The 16,346-nt window shown below is 46.7% G+C and overlaps 1 protein-coding gene across 3 annotated transcripts in view; it reads right to left on the bottom strand.

The window, feature by feature from the left end:
* LOC142662207 (cell adhesion molecule CEACAM16-like) overlaps positions 1 to 16,328 on the bottom strand; it is an 80,280-nt gene extending 63,952 nt beyond the window's left edge. The window contains exon 1 of one of the 3 annotated variants that reach the window (XM_075840266.1): positions 16,242 to 16,328. The gene's annotated coding sequence lies outside the window, so the exon portion shown is untranslated. The remainder of the gene's footprint in view (positions 1 to 16,241) is intronic. The other 2 variants (XM_075840268.1, XM_075840270.1) reach the window with 2 other exon arrangements.
* Between the last annotated feature and the right edge of the window lie 18 nt (positions 16,329 to 16,346).

The following is a 16,346-nucleotide window of genomic DNA, read 5'->3' as shown; positions in this document are numbered from 1 at the left end:
CCTCAGTTGCCTGCCTTCCCCCTGGCATCCCTCTCTAGTTATCAATTTTAGAACGGACTGTAACTCCTTCTCCCAATATTCCCTATGGTCGTCAAAGCTCCAGGTGCTGCTGATGTATTATGTAGTACACACCAAGTTACAGATCTGATGACAAAGGACCGAAATCTGCCTCCAAGTGCTGATTTAAGAATTGGGAATGAGTGTATGTGGGGCCCCTGTCTACCCCAGCCACAGCTAGACAAGTATAGAGCATGTTTACCCAGATCGCTATGCCCTCATCCCAAGCTCAGTGGATTTGCCCAGGTTTGACTGGTGCTGACACTGGCCCCGGATACATAGGGGAGGAAATAAAAAATAAATGAATGAATGAATGAAAACATCAGAATCACAGTTTTTTGGTCACTTCATCTCCCATAAAAAATTGAATAAAAAAAGATCAAAAAGTCTTATGTAGTTCAAAATGTTACCAATAGAAACTACAGCTCATACGGCTCAATCAAAGGAAAAAAGTTATGGCTCTCAGAATATGGCGACAAAACACAAATTTTATTTATAACAACCAATATTTTCCTTGTAAAAGCAGTAAAAAAAAAACAAAAAACTTTTTACACAGTGAACACCATAAAAACGAAACACCCCCAAAAAAGCGGAATCACAGTTTTTTTCCCATTCCACCACACAAAGAAATTCTTTCCACTTTCCCCACTACAATAAATGGTGTCGTGAAAATCTACTAATCGTCCAGCAAAAAAACGAGCCCTCATATGGCTAGATCAACATAAAAATTCATGGCTTTTTGGAAGGTTTCTTCAAAGGTCTGCAGTCTTGAAGCCCAAAATCGAGAAGACTTTGTTGAACAGTTCTTGAACTTATTGCAACTTCATGTTGTTCCAGAAACCCTTGCAGCTGTCTGCTGGATCTTTTGCAATTCTTTAGCCATTTCCTGATCAAAATCGAGTCAACCCGATATTGCCCTTCTGCAAGCAAATTGACCAAAATATCTGGGTGACAACGGTTCACAGGTCATCAGTTTCTTCTGAATTCCTCTAATATCCAACGAATAAGAGAAGATGCAGGATACACCAGGCGCCACCAATGTAAGAGAGACTGAATGATTCTAAAAAAGAATACTTTAATAAGCATACTACGGGTTTCGAGCTCATTCCAGAGGTCAGAACGATCTTGAAATGCGTAGAACGTTTATTAAATTAGCCTTTTTACAATCATTTAGTCTCTCTTACATTGGTGGCACCAGGTGGATCCTGCATCTTTCTTCTTTTTCATTGGTATATCTTCACTGGTCTCGTTACTGAGGCCTGCAGGCAGAGCACACCAGCATACCAGAGTTGTGCCTGTGGATTTTCACAACTCTGTCTGGTGAGTGCGGCTTAGTCCGTGCAGTGGATTCTTATATTTTTATTTTCATACTGCGCTAAGAATCGCTTTTTGTCCTATTTGCCCCTCTAACATTGACCTTGTTGGCAATTTCTGATCCATGGACACCTTCTTTTTGCAAAATGTAAATTTTAACATGCTTTCACGGCGTTAGGTCAGACAATTAAACATTAATAGTGGGTCGTCGACTTTGTGCCATGTGGCAGTATCCGGATTATGTAATTTGTTAAATAAGTACGTCAAATTTATAAAAATATATGTAAGTAATGCTCAGTAGCAGCAAATCATATATAGTTGAATACATAGTAGATAAAAGTTATAAAAACTATGAAAAGACACCTGTAGGTTTTTAAAACAATTCTTGACAAAATTGTCTGCAACATTGAAATTATCAATACAACTGCAGAATACAAGATTTTATTTTGGCTTCTTTAAGTTTTCATAGAAAACTGCTTATTTTTATATAAAGATTAGCAAACAAAAATGAATTTGTAACAATACCGAACTGAAAACAACCGAAGAAACAATGAAAAATGCAATAAATTGTTGATATTTCTATTAATTTGGCCAACACTATACATGTTGGTTAACTTACCATCAAGTTCCTAGCAATAATATAAATATGTAAAATTAAGTATTAAATGAGTAAAACCTAACGTAGTTGTACTGCATTACCCACCAAAAACTGGCATGCAATGTTGAAAATTGTAAATAGTAGACTGCACTTACAAAAAGTGTATGATATTTAAAAGCGACAGATCAGAAGTTTTGATAGGTGGGGGTCCAGGTGCTAAGTCGAAGGTGCAGAAGTGCCATCTGTGCTTGTATTTGCAATAAAACAGCCAAATTTTTTTGGTCTGGCATCAGAGGCATAACTATAGCCCATAGCAAAACTCAGAATGGGCCCCACTCCCAACTGAGAATTCTGCAAAATATACTACACCCGTTTTTAGGACCACAATTCTGTGCTGAATAATTCTCTAAATATCTGTTTTCCTGAGTCCACCACAAGGAGGGGATAACTGAATTTGGATTTATGAATCAAGTACTGATCTCTATGGGAGCTGTATACATTTGTATGTTGTGAGCCCACCCTTGTGGTGGTTGCAGGTATTTCAGTGCCATGGCAAGCATTTCAGTGCCAGATGGCACGAGCACGGGGAACATCAAGGTTGCATATTGGACTAAGAGGCTTAACCTGAAGTTGTTCAGGATTAGAAGGAAACCAATGGTGTATAATTATATGTGTAGAGTATGGGAGGCGAGACACAGATGGAGGTTTCTCTGTTTGAGTTAAAAGTTTGTCTGTAATGTTAAATATTCATATAGTTTATAAAGTTTTGTTGTCAAATAAAGGTTTTCTTTTACCATTACCCCCATGACAGGGTCTGCTAGTTTATTTAGGATAATTGGGAGGGGTTAGGTTTCGTTTGGACCAGAAGTATCCATAACTCTTCCTAGTATTAGGCAGTCTTCACATCGCGTTCATGAACTACGTTTATCTTATACACTACCGTTCAAAAGTTTAGGGTCACTTAGAAATTTCCTTATTTTTGAAAGAAAAGCAAAGTTTTTTTCAATTAAGATAACATTAAATGAATCAGAAATACACTCTATACATTGTTAATGTGCTAAATGACTATTCTAGCTGCAAACGTCTGGTTTTTAATTCAATATCTACATAGCTGTATAGAGGCACATTTCCAGCAACCATCACTCCAGTGTTCTAATGGTACATTGTGTTTGCTAACTGTGTTAGAAGGCTAATGGATGATTAGAAAACACTTGAAAACCCTTGTGCAATTATGTTAGCACCGCTGTAAACAGTTTTGCTGTTTAGAGGAGCTATAAAACTGACCTTTCTTTGAGCTAGTTGAGAATCTGGAGCATTACATTTGTGGGTTCGATTAAACTCTCAAAATGGCTAGAAAAAGAGAGCTTTCATGTGAAACTCGACAGTCTATTCTTGTTCTTAGAAATGAAGGCTATTCCATGCGAGAAATTGCCAAGAAACTGAAGATTTCCTACAACGGTGTGTACTACTCCCTTCAGAGGACAGCACACACAGGCTCTAACCAGAGTTCAAAGAGAAGTGGGAGGCCCCGCTGCACAACTGTGCAACAAGACAAGTACATTAGAGACTCTAGTTTGAGAATTAGACGCCTCACAGGTCCTCAACTGGCAGCTTCATTAAATAGTACCCGCAAAACGCCAGTGTCAATGTCTACAGTGAAGAGGCGACTCCGGGATGCTGGCCTTCAGGGCAGAGTGGCAAAGAAAAAGCCATATCTGAGACTGGCTAATAAAAGGAAAAGATTAATATGGGCAAAAGCACACAGACATTGGACAGAGGAAGATTGGAAAAAAGTGTTATGGACAGACTAATCGAAGTTTGAGGTGTTTGGATCACACAGAAGAACATTTGTGAGACGCAGAACAACTGAATAGATGCTGGAAGAGTGCCTGACGCCATCTGTCAAGCATGGTGGAGGTAATGTGATGGTCTGGGGTTGCTTTGGTGCTGGTAAAGTGGGAGATTTGTACAAGGGAATAAGGAAGGCTATCACTCCATTTTGCAACGCCATGCCATACCGTGTGGACAGCGCTTGATTGGAGCAAATTTCATCCTACAACAGGACAATGACCCAAAGCACACCTCCAAATTATGCAAGAACTATTTAGGGAAGAAGCAGGCAGCTGGTATTCTATCTGTAATGGAGTGGCCAGCGCAGTCACCAGATCTCAACCCCATAGAGCTGTTGTGGGAGCAGCTTGACTGTATGGTACGCAAGAAGTGCCCATCAAGCCAATCCAACTTGTGGGAGGGGCTTCTGGAAGCATGGGGTGAAATTTCTCCCGATTACCTCAGCAAATTAACAGCTAGAATGCCAAAGGTCTGCAATGCTGTAATTGCTGCAAATGGAGCATTCTTTGACAAAAGCAAAGTTTGAAGGAGAAAATTATTATTTGAAATAAAAATCATTATTTCTAACCTTGTCAATGTCTTGACTATATTTTCTAGCCATTTTGCAACTCATTTGATAAATATAAGTGTGAGTTTTCATGGAAAACACAAAATTGTCTGGGTGACCCCAAACTTTTGAACGGTAGTGTATGTCGGGAAAGCACCTGAGGTACATGATAAACATGTCCATGGGGCTCCAAAAAAGCATCCTTTTGGCCTCCATTGGGCTTGTATAGGTTAATTTACCTTATTTTAAGGGTTGAATAGTGTAGTATACTATACTATGTCATCCTGAGGGATCCCGCAAAAGTTTATTTTTTTACATGGGAGCCTATGGTGAAGGATGCCACTCAAGCATCCGTCACAGGTATATGTTAAATGTATATGTCAGGGAGCTCAAGTGACAAAAATGCCCATATATTGACAGTAACATCGCGAGCTTCCCCAAAGCCGGAATCCCCGGGCAGAGCGACTCTTCATGCTTCTTCTGCCCGATGACTGCAGAGACAGGGTAGCTTTTGACGTCACTATCCATGAAGTCATACAGCGGAATACGTTTTGGCCTTCCTTCGGAGGTATACGTGAAGAGGGACTTAAATGGTTATTCTCACCTCGGATATTCATGGCATATCCACAGGATAGGGCTGGGCAATTAATTAAAAAAAAAAAGGAAACTGAAAATCAGCACAAATAACCGACGTCATTTTGCACATTTAGATTTTTTTTTTTCCCCCCCAGTTTCAACTGTTGACAGTTGAATCCAGTGGTAGAGCAGGGGGCCATTAGCTCCCTGCTCTACCATTCACTATGTAATGCCACCCACACCTCGGCGCAGACAGGCGCGATAACGTCACTGCCTCGCGCCTTTCTGAACCAAGCCGTTCACAGCTCGGCGCAAACAGGTACGATGACGTCACTGCCTTGGGCCTGAGTGTGCCGAGTGACGTCATCGCGCTTGTCTGCGCCGAGTCACACAGAACGGAGGAGCAGAGGGATCTCCTCCTCTCATCGTTGGAACATGGTTAGGAGAGTATGTATTTTGTTATTTTTATTAGGCACCATTGTAGCTGTGTGGCATTATACTGTAAGGGTGTAGCTATGGGGGCATTATACTGCGAGGGGGCAGCTGTGGGGCATTATACTGTGTGGGGGCAGCTATGGGGCATTATACGGTGTGGGGGTAAAAAGGGGTGTGGCCTAAATAATTGTTCAATAATCATAATCGAGGTTACATGTACAATTAATCGTGACTTTGATTTAGGTCATAATTGCCCAGCCCTACCTCAGGAAATGCCATAAATGTCAGATAAATGCAGGTCCCACCTCTAGGACCCGGACCTATCTCTAGAACGGGGCCCCCAGACCCCGTCCTACCTTGTCCCGCTGCCAATGCTCTCCATCTACTGAGTTATTAGGTGGGTGGAATATGGAAACTGCCAAGCTCACTAATTAGGAGAGAGTCACACACACATATTCATTTTCCGCCTGGATGCGGAAGCTGGATCTCAACATAGACGTGGGTTCAAAAGCTGGGACCTGCATCTAGAGATGAGCGAACCGGGACAACCAAACCCGGTTTCGGTCCGAACATCGGGAAAAGTTCGAAGCGAATCCAAACTTCACCGTGTTCGGCAGAACCCGTTTTGACCGAACCCGGTCAAAAATATTATACAAATCGGCAGCCACTTGTCTCTATCAATCACTGATAGAGAAAAGAGGCTGCTGATTAAAAATAAAATAAAAAGCATTTCATACGTACCCGGTCGTTGTCTTGGTGACGAGTCCCTCTTCTTCCTCCAGTCCGAACTTCTTTTCTGACGCGGCAGCCTGTGATTGGCTGCAGAGGCCTCTGCAGCCTGTGATTGGCTGCAGAGGCCGCGGCAGCCTGTGATTGGCTGCAGCGGTCACATGGGCTGTATCGTCATCCAGGAATGTCGGGCCGGATGTCGAGAGGGACGCGTCACCAAGGCAACGGCCAGGAGACCGGACTGGAGGAAGCAGAAAGTTCTCGGTAAGTATGAACGTCTTTTTTTTTTACAGGTTACTCTATATTCTGATCGGAATTCACTGTCCAGGGTGCTGAAACAGTTACTGCCGATTAGTTAACTCTTTCAGCACCCTGGACAGTGACTATTTACTGACGTCTCCTAGCAACGCTGCCGTAATGACGGGTTCACACACGTAGTCACCCGTCATTACGGGGCCTCATGCACACGACCGTAAAAACACCCGTTATTACGGGTCGTAATTACGACCCGAAATAGCGGGCCCATAGACTTCTGTTAGCCACGGGTACCTTCCCGTTTTCTCACGGGAAGGTGCCCGTGCCGTTAAAAAGATAGAACATGTTCTATTTTTTTCTTTTACGGGCCGTGCTCCTATACTTTATAATGGGAGTACGGCTCGGAAAAACGACCGGCTGCCCGTGGCCGGCCGTGCTCATCTCCTGAAATACTCTGTGCTGCCTTAAACTCTGTGGACAGGTCAGGATCCTGTTTCTTTTAAATGCTGCTAGGGAACACACACGATCCACTATATAAGGCTGCGCTACAGTGCAGCATTTAAAAGAAACAGGATCCTGACCTGTCCACAGAGTTTAAGGCAGCACAGAGTATTTCAGGAGATGAGCGTGCAGATTCAGTGCTGCTGTGAACTCTGCTCAGCACAGAATCTGCACGCTCCTCTCCTGAAATATTCTGTGCTGCTGTGAACTCTGCTCTTACCATTACGTAGCTCAGTCTGTTACCTCTCCTCCACTCCTGTCCTCAATAACACCTTCACATGATTGGCAAGTCACCACCCCGCACAAGATCCGCACGCTCATCTCCTGAAATACTCTGTGCTGCTGTGAACTCTGCTCTTACCATTACGTGGTGACTTGCCAATCATGTGAAGGTGTTATTGAGGACAGGAGTGGAGGAGAGGTAACAGACTGAGAGCAACGTAATGGTAAGAGCAGAGTTCACAGCAGCACTGAATCTGCACGCTCATCTCCTGAAATACTCTGTGCTGCCTTAAACTCTGTGGACAGGTCAGGATCCTGTTTCTTTTAAATGCTGCACTGTAGCGCAGCCTTATATAGTGGATTGAGCGGGTTCCCCAGCAGCATTTAAAAGAAACAGGATCCTGACCTGTCCACAGAGTTTAAGGCAGCACAGAGTATTTCAGGAGAGGAGCGTGTGATTGGCTGCAGAGGCCGCTGCAGCCTGTGATTGGCTGCAGAGGCCGCTGCAGCCTGTGATTGGCTGCAGAGGCGGTCACGTGGGATGAAGCGTCATCCCTGGAGGCCGGCCTTCTGACGTCATCCTGACGTGCGTGACCGCTACTACAGCCTGTGATTGGCTGCAGCGGCGACATGGATGAAACGTCATCGCTGGAGGCCGGACAGGTGGAATGTAAGTATGAACATTTTTTTTTTTTTTTATTACATTCAAATTGTATTTTCCGCGCGCCGAGCATGTACTGTCAAGGTTGCTGAAAGAGTTAGTGCAGCCCATTAACTCTATCAGCACCCTGGACAGTACCATGCTTGGCGCACGGAAATTACAGGTTCGGTCAGAACTAGTGCAGTCCGAATCGAACTTTTTCGTGAAATTCGGCGAACTAGCCGAACCAAACTTTTCATAAGTTCGCTCATCTCTACCTGCATCTATCAGACATTTATGAGATTCATATCCCATGGATTGCCATGTTTGATTTTAACATACTGCACAAAATCCCTTGTTCATCTAAGAGATAAATGGAGCCAGAGGGGTGTGACTGCTGCTTCATTTTCCTATGGCAATAAAAATGAACCACTGAAATTTGTTCTAGTTAGTAGTGCTTGCAGATGGGGTATCGGAGAGTTAAATACAAGTGTAACGCCCATGGCCACGGACCGTCGGGATTACGCACCCCCCGACGGCCGCAGACATGGATCTGTGAGCGCTGGCCTGCATCTCCTCCTCCTCGTTCTGCTGTGTCCTGTAGGGTGTGCGTGCACGTTCGTGCCCGGCCTTAAAGGGCCAGCACGTGCACTTGAAGAAAATCAGTAATTAGCCCATACTCACCCTGGACTATAAGTAGGGCCCTGCCCCTTCCTTCATTGCCTGAGCGTTGTGTTTACCCGTGTTAGTCTTGCAAATGGTCCCTTAGTGTTTTCCTGTCCCCACTGTTCCCTGCTATCCCGCTACGGCGATACGGCCCAGCGGGTTCACATACCCACAGAACAAGACTGTACGCTCAGACCATGGACCCCGCTGTTCAACCCGATGCGCTGACGACATCACAAGCCATGCAGGCGGATATGCTATTCTGCCAATTACGACAGGACCAACTCCTCCAGGCGGTGAACGCCATTACTCATCGGCTGGATGTGCAAGCTTCAGTCATCACAGTATACGTTCCTGTTGCTTCGGCTGTTCCTCCTTTTACACCCCCTGTCAGTACCAATGCTGATCCCCGATTCTCGCTGCCACTACCGCCTCGTTACAATGAAGACCCAAGTATCTGCAGGGGATTTCTGAACCAGTGCCAGATTCACTTCACTTGCCAGAGCGTTACCTTTTGATGGCGCAAGGATCGCTTTCATTATCTCTCTTCTTATTGGCAATGCCCTAGCATGGGCGAATCCTATTTGGCAACGTCAAGGACCAGAGACCTGTGACTTCCAGGGGTTTCTACGGACATTTCACACTATATTTGAGGACCCTGGATGGGTCTCGTCAGCATCCGCCACCCTGCTGAACCTTCTCCAGGGAGACACTTCCGTGGGCGAGTACGCCATTCACTTCCGCACCCTGGCGGGAGAGCTGACCTGGCAGGGACTGCCGTCCAAGATCAAGGACGAACTTGCAGCTCGTGATCTGCCATCTACCCTGGATGACCTCAACTTGCTTGCCATCCGGGTTGACATGAGGCTCCGGGAACGATGCCTAGGATTGGTTGGGAAAACAACCCTAGGCGATACAGCGCTGGATAAAAAAAAAAAACTCTCCTCAAAACTGTCCATCCCCGTGACCATAGTGTCCGGCGGGAAGACCCACTGGGTCTCTGCCTATCTGGACTCTGAATCCACAGTCAATTGTTAGGGATCTGCCAGGTACTACGTCTAGGTATACTCCTGGGATTAATCAATCCACACCTGAGGCCAGACCTGTTCGACTGACACCATCTCCCACCAACCAGGGTGGCAGGCTCAGGAGTGGGAGAGCCTATCGCGGCCTGGTCAGTCGGAGTTAGCTCCGCCCCCTGTCCTTTATTACCTGCCGTGTTCTCTTCCTCAGTGCTTGTAATTCTTCTGGATTCCTGGCCTCACTGCTGCTTGCTCCAGCCTGCTCCTGCCGTGCTTCTGCCTTGCTGCAGTTCCGCTTAACCTGCTTTGCTTTGCCCCTGGCTTGCTTCCTTCTCCGTGCTCACTTTGGTATACTCCACTTCATCCTGGTCCTGACTACTCATTCACCGCTCCGTTTCCTCGCGGCGTTCCGTGGCTACTGCCCCTTCCCTTGCGTGTTCCGTTTGTTCTCCCGTGCACTTAGACAGCGTAGGGACCGCCGCCCAGTTGTACCCCGTCGCCTAGGGCGGGTCGTTGCAAGTAGGCAGGGACAGGGCGGTGGGTAGATTAGGGCTCACTTTCCCTTCACCTCCTTCCTGCCATTACACCAATTTTATCCAAAAAGACCTAGTGCATCTCCTCCAGTTGCCACAGTTCCACTGGAGACGTCTTTGGCCGTTGCCTCAGTGAACGGTCTGCCTCTGCTCGATCCAGTTGTGTCTAAGACCAAACCGCTGAGGTTCCAAGTTGCAGCCCTTCACTCAGAGCTAATTTCTTTCCTCATCCTGCCCAAGGACGTCAACGCTGTGCAGCTGGGCATGCCTTGGCTTCGACTACATGCCCCAGTACTGGATTGGAATTCCGGAGAGGTTCTCCAGTGGGGTCCCAAGTGTCTCAACCGCTGTCTGGGACAGGTCCATCCAGCCCGAGCTCTCCTACCTCGGTTGTTTGCAGGATTACCCCCTTACTACTCACAGTTTGCGGATGTATTCAGCAAGAAGGAGGCTGAGACACTGCCCCCACACCGGGTGTATGACTTCCCCATTGAACTGGTTCCTGATGCGTCCCCTCCTCGTGGACGGGTATGCCCTCTCTCCTTGCCAGAGACCCAGTCTATGTCCGCTTATATCAAGGAGAAGTTGGAGAGGGGTTTTATACAAAAGTCCTCCTCCCCGGCCGGGGCCGGGTTCTTCTTTGTGAAAAAGAAAGACAGATCTCTTCGACCTTGCATCGACTACCGGGGCCTCAATCAAATCACGGTCAAGAACAGATATCCGTTGCCACTAAGCTCTTAACTGTTTGACTGCAGACGAGGAGCCAAGATTTTTTCCGAGCTAGACCTACGGGGGCTTAAAACTTAAACCGGATCCGCCAAGGTGACGAAGGGAAGATGGCATTCAGCACCCGAGATGGGCACTATAAATACCGGGCAATGCCCTTCGGCCTGTGTAACGCTCCCACGGTCTTCCAAGAGTTTGTCAATGACATCTTCTGACATCTCCTCTATGTCTATGTCGTGGTCTACCTCGATGACATCTTGATCTTTTCTCCAGACCCGACGACACATCAAAGGCACGTCCGTCAAGTTCTGACGTCCATCTTGGGAAGGCCACGCCCTCAATCCTTAAGGTCCATACAGCGTTTTTTGGGATTTGCCAACTTCTACCGGCAGTTCATCCCAAACTTCTCTTCACTGACAGCGCCCATCTTTACCCTCAGCAAAAAGGGCATGAATGCCAAGGTGTGGACTCCAGAGGCAGAATCTGCATTTAATAGCCTGAAGAGTGCCTTCACGTCAGCCTCAACCCTCCATCGTTCTGATGTGTCTCGACAATTTTCGTTGGAGGTGGACGCCTCCTCTGTTGGTGCAAAGGCAAGGCAGTGGTCTGTGGCTATTATTCTAAACTTTTCTCTTCCGCAGAGCGCAACTACTTCATTGGGGATCGGGAGTTACTGGCCATCAAGTTGGCTCTGGAGGAGTGGAGACATCCACTGGAGGGCGCAGCTCAACCCATCCTGATATTTACCGACCACAAGAACCTCACCTATCTCCAGTCGGGCCAACGGCTGAATCCGCATAAAGCCAGGTGGTCCCTGTTCTTTGCCCGTTTCCAGTTTGAGCTCCACTACCGCCCTGCCGACAAAAATGTGAGGGCCGATGCCTTGTCCAGGTCGTTCGAGACGGAGCACACCATGGAGTATCCGCAAAAAATTATTGATCCGTCCTGCATTGTCTCTGTCAACCCTTTTGTACGCCTGGCAGACAGGAGAATTCTTCGCTGGGGACCCAGCTCCAAACTGGCAGGTCACGCAGGTGCCCGTAAAACCCGAGACCTGATTGCCCGTCATTTCTGGTGGTCCACGCTGCCCAAAGACATCATGGACTTTGTCTCGTCCTGCACGGTTTTCGCTGCTAACAAGGTTGTTCACTCCGAGCCAGCTGGCCTGCTCCAGCCATTGCCAGTGCCCAATGCTCCCTCTGCTGGATGCAGTACGGTCTGGGTGGTGGTGGACCAATTTTCGAAACTGGCTCATTTTGTTTCGCTGACTGGGCTACCTTCTGCTTCTCGACTGGCCAACCTCTTTATCCAACACATCTTCCGCCTGCACAGCTTGCCTCTGCATATCGTGTCTGATCGGGGGGTTCAGTTCACCTCAAAGTTCTGGAGAGCCCACTGTAAACTCCTCGATGTAAAGTTGGACTTTTCCTCAGCCTACTACCCCCAGTCCAGAGAGAATCAATCAGATCATGGAGAACTATCTACGACACTTTATCTCCAGGCAGCATGATGACTGGGTGCAGCTTCTTCCATGGCCCGAGTTCTCTTATAACAACCACACAAGCGAGTCCACTGCTGTCACACCATTCTTCATCGCTTATGGCCAGCACCCACGAATTCCTCTCCCGATATCAGTTACAACCTAGGTGCCCGCAGCGGACTCTGCATTCAGGGAATTCCTCCAGATCTGGCAGGAAACCCGATCCTCTATTCTGCTGGTGGTCGACTGCATGAAACGAAAGGCAGACACAAGGAGAAGGGAGCCTCTTCAGTTTCTTCTGGGTACCAAGGTCTGGCTGTCTTCTAGGAATATCCTGCTGAGGGTGCCATCATACAAGTTTGCTCCCAGGTTCCTCGGACCCTTTGAGATCCTACAGATCAACCTTGTCTCCTACAAGCTTCAGCTGCCTCCCACCCTCAAGATCCCAAACTCTTTTCATGTCTCTCTCCTGAAGCCTGTGGTCCTGAACTGCAACACCAAGACTCCTAGTCCTGCAGTTGCCCCGAGCAGTTTATCAGATACATTCGGGGTTAAGGAGATACTGGACACCAAAAAAGTGGGAGGACGATCTTTTTATTTAGTGGATGGGGGGGGGGGGTTTGGTCCAGAAGGGAGGTCCTGAGAGCCAGAGGAGAACCTCAGTGCTCCTACCCTCATGAAGAAGTATCTCTCCCGCTCTGGCCCCAAGAAGAGGGGGCATAAGAGTGGGGATACTGTAACGCCCATGGCCCGTCAGGATTATTCACCCCCCGACAGCCGTAGCCATGGATCTGTGAGCGTTTGCCCGCATCTCCTCCTCAGGAGACCCCCAGGGCTCACTTCCGCTTCCTTCTGCTGTGTCCCGTAGCATGCGCACGCAATCTCGTGCCCGGCCTTAAAGGGCCAGCGCGCGCACATGAAGAAAATCAGTTATTAGCCCATACTCACCCTGGGCTATAAGGGACCTACCCCTTCCTTCATTGCCTGAGCGTTGTTGTGTTCACCCGTGTTAGTCTTGCAAGTGGTCCCTTAGTATTTTCCAGTTCCCAGACCTGCTATCCCGCTATGGCGGTACGGCCCAGTGGGTCCATATACCCACAGAACGTGACAACAAGGAAAATCGTTCTCTGTCCCTTAGAAATAACACCTGCATAATAAGCTCATCACACATATTAAAATCATAAAATTTTACTTTGTCAGAGGTACGCGTTACATTTTTCCAAACATCCATGCAAGAGACTGCTGGAAGTGTTAAGGGAGAGCTGGGGGGAGGGGAGGATAGGCGGTGGAGGCCCCATTAGGTCCCAAAAGTGATGGAGGCCCCAAGGGGCACACTTCTTGTATCCTACCTATAATTCGGTGTGGTCTCTAAAGTAACTTACAGTGAAGGAAATAAGTATTTGATCCCTTGCTGATTTTGTAAGTTTGACCACTGTCAAAGACATGAACAGTCTAGAATTTTTAGGCTAGGTTAATTTTACCAGTGAGAGATAGATTATATATAAAAAAAAAAAGAAAATCACATAGTCAAAATTATATATATTTATTTGCATTGTGCACAGAGAAATAAGTATTTGATCCCCTACCAACCATTAAGAGTTCAGCCTCCTCCAGACCAGTTACATGCTCCAAATCAACTTGGTGCCTGCATTAAAGACAGCTGTCCTACATGGTCACCTATATAAAAGACTCCTGTCCACAGACTCAATTAATCAGTCTGGCTCTAACCTCTACAACATGGGCAAGACCAAAGAGCTTTCTAAGGATGTCAGGGACAAGATCATAGACCTGCACAAGGCTGGAATGGGCTACAAAACCATAAGTGAGACGCTGGGTGAGAAGGAGACAACGGTTGGTGCAATAGTAAGAAAATGGAAGACATACAAAATGACTGTCAATCGACATCGATCTGGGGCTCCATGCAAAATCTCACCTCATGGGGTATCCTTGATCCTGAGGAAGGTGAGAGCTCAGCCGAAAACTACACGGGGGGAACTTGTTAATGATCTCAAGGCAGCTGGGACCACAGTCACCAAGAAAACCATTGGTAACACATTACGCCGTAATGGATTAAAATTCTGCAGTGCCCGCAAGGTCCCCCTGCTCAAGAAGGCACATGTACAGGCCCATCTGAAGTTTGCAAATGAACATCTGGATGATTCTGAGAGTGATTGGGAGAAGGTGCTGTGGTCAGATGAGACTAAAATTGAGCTCTTTGGCATTAACTCAACTCGCCGTGTTTGGAGGAAGAGAAATGCTGCCTATGACCCAAAGAACACCGTCCCCACTGTCAAGCATGGAGGTGGAAACATTATGTTTTGGGGGTGTTTCTCTGCTAAGGGCACAGGACTACTTCACCGCATCAATGGGAGAATGGATGGAGCCATGTACCGTCAAATCCTGAGTGACAACCTCCTTCCCTCCACCAGGACATTAAAAATGGTTCGTGGCTGGGTCTTCAAGCACGACAATGACCCGAAACATACAGCCAAGGCAACAAAGGAGTGGCTCAAAAAGAAGCACATTAAGGTCATGGAGTGGCCTAGCCAGTCTCCAGACCTTAATCCCATTGAAAACTTATGGAGGGAGCTGAAGATCCGAGTTGCCAAGCGACAGCCTCGAAATCTTAATGATTTACAGATGATCTGCAAAGAGGAGTGGGTCAAAATTCCATCTAACATGTGTGCAAACCTCATCATCAACTACAAAAAAACGTCTGACTGCTGTGCTTGCCAACAAGGGTTTTGCCACCAAGTATTAAGTCTTGCTTGCCAAAGGGATCAAATACTTATTTCTCTGTGTACAATGCAAATAAATATATATAATTTTGACAATGTGATTTTCTTTTTTTTTAAATATATAATCTATCTTTCACTGGTAAAATTAACCTAGCCTAAAAATTCTAGATTGTTCATGTCTTTGACAGTGGGCAAACTTACAAAATCAGCAAGGGATCAAATACTTATTTCCTTCACTGTATATTAGTCGCCTTGATCTATAAGTAGAATATTGATGAAATCAGAGGAGTCGCGGTGACATCATTTAGGCTGTGTTCACATCTGCACCATGACTTCCATTCATGACGGAAGCCGTGTGCCGGATCCATGGCATGCTGCCTGACATACCCCAGTGACTTATAATGGGGTCCAGTCCAGGTTTCCATGGAGAAGAGCACTGCATGCTGCCCTATTCCATCCATCAAATGTGACAAAGACCAAATGGAGGCGCAGAGTGCAGGTGTGAACGCGGCCTTACTGCACCTGATGCTGAGCCATGAGCGCCACATTGGGGCCCCTGTGACTAGCACTATAGAGGGCTTCTATAACAGGCACCATGGGGGGAGCACTTTTGGCAGGTGCTAAAAGGGGCATCTGTTAATGGAATGGGAACACCTGAGGCTGGTATTACAGTTGGCATCCGAGCTGGCACCACAGAGCACTTTTAGGCCTAATTCACACTGAGTTTTTTGACAGGTAGAAAAAAAAAATCAGATTTTTAATTGACAACATTTTATGATGTTATTTTTCAAGGTTTTCGCCACAGCCATTATATATATTGCAAAAACCGTGGGCAAAAAATGCCAAAACAAATGCCCAAAACTAGCACCGCAGGTTTTTTTCTGCCTCCCATTAATTTCAAAGGGAAGTCAGAGGCGCAAACCCCTCGAAGAAAGAGCATGCTGCTTTTTTTCCGTGACCGCTTGGGAAAGAAAACCCCTCGGCCTCCCATTGAAATCAACGGGAGGTGATTTGGCCCGTTTTCTGGGGCCGATTCCGACGCAGTTTCCGCCTCAAACTCTGTGCCAAAATGCTCTGTGTGAACTGACCATTATAGCTGGCACTCTTGGGGGCATTTTCATCGGATACTACAGGGGGCATCTGTAGCAGGCACACCGAGGTGAACTTGTGGCTGGCAATAAAAGGGCATCTGTGGCCAATAAAAATGAATACTTTCTAGAATCCTGTCATAGTAGGCACCCCATTATGGCGTTAGGGGCATCTTTGGCTGGCACTATATGGCCAATACTTTTCACTATTATGTGGGCAAGAAAAATGATACTTTTCTATTACACATTAATTACAGTCAGACCTAACAACGCCCTCGTCCTATAAAGCGGCCTACACCTCAGTAAGCCGAGTCCTCCAGCCGCTTTTCTGTCAGGACGCGGAGCGCCTCACGCGCCATTACCACCGG

The sequence above is a fragment of the Rhinoderma darwinii genome, chromosome 10 (genome assembly GCF_050947455.1).
Source record: "Rhinoderma darwinii isolate aRhiDar2 chromosome 10, aRhiDar2.hap1, whole genome shotgun sequence".
NCBI lineage: Eukaryota > Metazoa > Chordata > Amphibia > Anura > Rhinodermatidae > Rhinoderma > Rhinoderma darwinii.
The sequence above is the reverse complement of the archived record's forward strand: the minus strand, read 5'-3'. Positions and strand labels throughout refer to the sequence as shown.